This window comes from Dipodomys ordii, unplaced genomic scaffold, assembly GCF_000151885.1.
Source record: "Dipodomys ordii isolate 6190 unplaced genomic scaffold, Dord_2.0 Scaffold6, whole genome shotgun sequence".
In the NCBI taxonomy this organism is placed as follows: Eukaryota; Metazoa; Chordata; class Mammalia; order Rodentia; family Heteromyidae; genus Dipodomys; species Dipodomys ordii.
In genome coordinates this window covers 13,908,992-13,915,119 of record NW_012267222.1, presented here as the reverse complement: position 1 = coordinate 13,915,119, position 6,128 = coordinate 13,908,992, and positions in this window count along the sequence as shown.

Below are 6,128 nucleotides of genomic sequence, written 5' to 3'. Positions count from 1 at the left end.
ACATAGTTATAGTTTACTATTATTAATATTAAAACTCAAACTATAGTAGAATTCAAACACACCATAAGAAAATTTATTAGCATTCTTTTTGGACCATATCCCATAATTGGTTATTATTTATTTTCACTCCTGGATCAGTATATTTGTTTTACATGGAGGCGAAGCAGGATAGACCAAGGGATGTGAGCTGTGAGAAACAGTAGCCAGAAACTCAGAGACAATCCCTGTATTCATGAACAACTTGGTTACAAGCACACAGGCACTATTATCTTTAGGTTTCATACTCCCTCAATAAACTGCAACATTTAGTAAAAATAAAAATAAATAAATGAAAAAGGAATCAGAGCACTTCTTTCTCTGTGACCTGAGCTGCTTGCCCAAATGATTAGCATGCCCTGAGACTGAGCAAAATTGTCTCAAAAAATGACACTTAATTTGGGAGAAGAAATAGGAAAGTGATTTTTAAACAAAGAAAAAGAAAAAAAAACCTTGAGAAGATAACTCCTTTGGGAACAAAAAGTGTTTGCAAAGAAAAATATTTATCTCAAGGTTTGTACAACTGTCTTGAAGGGAGTATCAATTACACCCATTCTGTGTTTAGAGGGGTGGGTGCTTAGGCACTCATGACAGTGTTTCTCAAAATTTACTAACCAGGCTGACCTTGAAAATCTCTGGACCCAATCAGTTGTGAAGGCAGTGTGACAAAAGAATGGTGACTGTATCACATGTCCAGGTCAAAGGACAGCAATCATCATAGGGGAAATTAAGGTGAAACCATCTAGCCCACCCTTTTTTAAAAACATAAATATCCATACAATTTGTTGAATCTACCAATAGGGCAGCTGCAGATAGACAAAGGCAAGCCAACTGTGCCCCCTTGCCCCACCCATCATGTGAGACAGGGAGGCTGGGTGGGCCATGGGCTTTCACTGTGGGAAGAAGATATTGGTGTCTTTATTTTCAGGTAAGCAAGCTGATGCTAAGAGATTTCTCCTATACCCATAGAAAACATCTTTCTTTTTCCTACCCAAATGAAACCCTTGCCCATTTGAGCATTCTCCTCTTTACATGTAGATGTTGTATAACCAACATTTGTAGTCCCAGCATCCCTTGCAGTTAAGGTATGGCCCTTTTCTAGGCCTCACCAGTCAAATGTCTCCTATCCAGACCGAGGCAGTAGAACTGCAGCCACAAAGCAAGGAACACTGGGGATTTCTTGAAATGGCCACGAGGATGATACAGGTGTTTAGTTGGGACAACAAAGGACTTATATACCATAAAATAGTATAAAAATAATTAAATGCTCATGGCTATAGGAATTGCTGGTACTGAAATAGTCTCAAATGGAGCTGGGTGCTGGTAGCTCTTGCCTATAATTCTATCTACTCCGGAAGCTGAGATCTGAGGATCCAGGTTTAAAGCCAGCCTGGACAGGAAAGTCCATGAGACTCTTATCTCCAATTCACCATCAGAAAACCAGAAGTGATATGATACTGTGGTTCAAAGTGGTAAAACACTAGCCTCGACCAAAAAGACTTCAAGGATAGTGCCCAGGCCCTGAGTTCAAGTCCCACAACCAACCTCAAATGGTCCCTGTAAGCTTATTCACCCCCACTTTGGTTGACAGCCCTCACCCTGGGTTCTTTGCAAGCCAGGCCTGGCCATAGTCACCTATTCCCACCAACCCCAGCTGTATCAGCAACAGAGTCCGGATACTAATCTCAGTCTCATGCTGGTTCTAGTGTATGATCGCAAGGTGCCAACTATAGAATGTAAGGTCTCTGCTCCAAGATGTTTCCCCCAGCTACATGACAGCTGTAAAATATGTTGGTTTTGCTAATGTATTGTCTCTGTGATAGGATGTTTTCCCTGGCTGTGAACCAGCTATAGAACGTCCTGCCCTGGCTGTCGGATATCTCCAGCCTCAGCCCCTCTTCTGCCCTCAGATTCCGGGACACTATATCTATCTCTAAGGCTGCAAGAGCAGTTTGCTACACTCTATCCCACAAGAGATAGCCTGTCAGTCTCTAGCTGACATTAAATGGTTCTTTATTCTAAGTGACTATATGTTTGAGTGGTTTTCTGGGTCGGCCATTTACAGTCCCAAGAGCCTGGGGAGGTATGCACATGTCTAGTTATATGTACTGGATCTTTGCTCTTCAGTGCCTTGCAGTTTTCCAAAGGCAAATGACTCCTGTAGGTCAGCACCCCCTGCCAGCATTTTGTTTGTTTCTGTCTTTGTATTTGCTGACAGGCTGTGTGATTTACATGTAGATTGCCAGCCTGCTAGTAATTTGAGAACTAGTGACTCTGTAGGCCAGCCAAATTCCTTGGAAGTTTGTGATGGTGAAAGCTTCCATTATAGTTCTCAATAGAGTGGAGTCTTAGTGGCACTATGGGAGGCTACAAGTAGCTGATGTTGAGCATTAAGGACCTTGGGCACTTTTGAATGAACAGCTATATTGCCAATTCATTTTCTCTAGGTTCTACAGCCAGTGATTAGTAAATGGATTTGTGGGAGATGTCATGCCCCAAGGTACTGCGGGAAAGCAAGCCCTGGTTGCTCCCTGAGGGCTAATGCCTTTAGGAAAGAACTGTGTGGAGAAATTGAACTTGAGCCAGGCCTTGAACAATGGGTAGATGTGGAACACAGGAAGTAGAACAGAAAAGATGGGGAGCTGGGCATGGTGGCTCATTCTTGTAATCCTAGCTACTTAGGACCCTGAGATCTGAGGATTGGGGTTTGAAACCAACCCAGTCAGAAAAGTCCATGAGACTCTTATCTCCAATTAACCACAAAAGTTGGAAGTGGAGCTGTGGCTCACATGGTAGGGTACCAGTACTTAAGTGCAAAAAAGCTAAAGGACAGCTCCCAGGCCCTGAGTTCAAGCCCCAATATTGGCATGATAAACAAAAACAAAACAAAATAAAAATCCAAAGATGGGGAATGCATCTTACATTACATTACATTACATCTTACAGATTCAAAGCCTGTAAAGGAGAAATATAGAAGGTAGGTTTGGGAAATGAGATACAGATCCTGGTAATTTCAGCAGTGAGAAGTTAGGAAAGAAAGTTTGGCCTACCTCAGTAGGGCTTTAAATCCCAAGCTACGAGGTATTGTGTTACTTTTCTGTCACTGTGTCAAAATATAGGAGAGCATCAACTTAGACAGGAGAAGTTTGCTTTGGCTCATGGTTGCATAGGTTTCAGTCCATGAGCGTTTGGCCCTGTTTTTGAGCCTGTGCTGAGCAAGTGCATCATGGTGGGAACACACAGCTGACAACCCTGTTCTCCTCATGGTGGTCAGGAAGCAGAGGGCAGGGCAGGGGCCTGGTCTTCATATTCTCTTTGAGGACACACACCAGTGACCTAACTTCCAATTAGGCTTCAGTTCTTAAAGGTGTTACTGCCTTCAAGTAGCACTATGGTTTGGGGAATCAAGCTTTTAACTAAGCCTTTAATAGGCCTTTGGGGGACATTTATCCCAATGACAGCAGGGATTTTGCCTTTGAATAGGGACTTATTGAAGCTTACAAGTGAGATCATTATAGGATGAAGACAGTTTTGGTACCTGAGTCCAAGTTAATCTTTGAGTTATGCTCAGATGGGATTGTCATTGAGCTGGTGGCTCATGCCTGTAATCCTAGCTACTCAGGAGGCTGAGATCTGAGGATCTTGGTTCAAAGCCAGCCCAGGCAGGAAAATGGAGAGATTCTTATCTCCAATAAACCACTAGAAAACTGGAAGTGGTGCTGTAGCTCAAGCAGTAGAGCACTTTCCATGAGCTGAAGAGCTGAGGGACAGCGCTCAGGCCCAGTGTTCAAGCCCCATAACTGACAAAAAAAAAGAAAGAAAGAAGAAAAGGAAAGAAAAGAAGACTTAAAAGAATGAACACAGAGGTAGATACTACTTTCTTTCTGTTTCATTGTATATTTTTTAAATTTATTTTTTAATTAATTAATTAATTTCCAGTCCTAGGCTTGAACTCAGGGCCTGGGCAGTAAGCTTCTTTTGTTAAAGGTTAGCACTCTACTACTTGAGCCACAGTGCTACTTCCAGCTTTTTCTGCTTATGTGGTACTGAGGAATCAAACCCAGGGCTTCATGCATGCTAGGCAAGCCCTCTACCGCTGAGTCACATTCTGAGCCCCAGCCCTATTTAAATTTTTTTTTTTTTTTGCTACAATACTGGGGATTAAACCCAAAGCCTGGTACATGCTCAGCCTCTACTCGATCACTGAGCAACAACCCTAGCTCTCAGGATAGATTCTATATCATAAATTTTGGAGTAGAAAACAGATCTTGATGGGAGGGAATCATTGCTTACTCTTAGAAAATGTTAACAGGAACAGATACCTAATATGTTTATAAATGTAGTTTTAGCCCAATAAATAACTCATTTTACCAACCAAGATGCTTTTAGTTATGAAAATTAAAAATGAGGGCTCAGTGGTAGAGCACTTGCCTTGCATGCATGAGGCCGTGGGTTCGATTCCTCAGCACCACATAAGCAAAAAAGAAAAAAGCCAGAAGTGGCACTGTGGCTCAAGTGGTAGAGTGCTAGCCTTGGCTGAAGAGCTGAGGGACAGTGCCCGGGCCCGGGTTTCGGGCTCATGACTGGACCAAAAAATAATAATAATAATTAAAAATGAACATTTTTTCTCTTTCTTTTTTCTTTTTGTTGGTTGTGGGGCTTGAACTTTGGGCCTGGACACTGTCCCTCAGCTCTTCAGGTCAAGGCTAGCACTCTACCACTTGAGCCACATCACCACTTCCAGTTTTCTGAGTGGTTTACTGGAGATACGAGTCTCATGGTCTTTCCTGCCCCGGCTGGCTTTGAACCGAGATCCTCAGATCTCAGCCTCCTGAGTGGCTAAGATTGCAGGCTTCAGCCATCAGCGCCAGGCCTTTCTCTTTGTCTTATATCCCCCGCCTCCCTGCCCCCCCAATTCCCTTTAAGCTGGGAAACTGAAGAATGTCTTTATAGCTCTAGGCAAGGTCACTGTGCTCCAATCCTTATCTCTCTAACTGTGGGAGTAGAGGAACATTCTGGACATCATGGAATGCAATCTTGGAGACTGACGTCTCTAAAATAAGTAAACTCAAGAGCACCATCCAGCTCCAAATCATGTCTCTGCAAATGTATCTGGGAGAGCATGCTGCTGGGTTTTTCTATAAAAGCCTGTCCTCTCCCACCTTCCTCTTCCTCCTCTACTACAGCACAGTGTTTTTTCCCTCAATTTTGTCTGACAAAACTAATAAACCTCAACATCCCTTTCTCCAAAACCTTGCTCTCATTATTTGTGAAATGGCATTGAGTTCAGGCGATCACATTTCTGGGGAAAGTATAAAGTTATTAGAGTTGTTGTGTGAAGGTTACGTTATAGGTAGAAGAATGAGGAAGGAAGCCAGGCTTCTTGCTTGTAATCCTTAACTACTCAGGAGGCTGAGATGTGAGGATTGCGGTTGAAAGTCAACCCTGGGCAGGAAAGTCTGTGAGACTCTTACATCCAATTAACCAGCAAAAAGCTGAAAGTGGAGGTATGGCTCAAGTGGTATAGAGTACCTGGACCGGCGTGTGTTACCCCTTTGTCCTTTAAGCCATACTTCATTCATAAATATTTTATCTCCTGTTAGATATTGTGTGTAAATATCACTTCATATGCAAAGGGCTGAAAAAGAAGACAACCCACAACCAAATGATCATGATGGTTAATACACTCATATGGTCTGGAGACTTCTTGCTTTGTGTTAATGTCTGTTTCTCTCTGGGGAAGCTACTCTCCTGCTTACTCAGCCTCATCTTTGCCAGATTGCAGGAAGGAGCCATATAGCTCTACAGGACACAAAGCAACATTTGGCCTCTGCCTACATAGAGAATGATGTTCAGCCAACAGGAGACCTGGGAAGATCTGACTGGGAAGAAGCTGTCTCTTTGTTAAAGCTCCCGCAGACTGCTTTGCATTGGCTGAATAGAACATTATTGAGATTCTAGAGATGGAATGTTGTAGGTCAAGTGCTAAAATTATCTGGGGCTATTTTTAGCTCCTTTTAATAGCTATTTGCTATCAACCTTGCATCTGGCCTCTTGTCCCCTGAAACCATTGGAACATTTCACTACACACC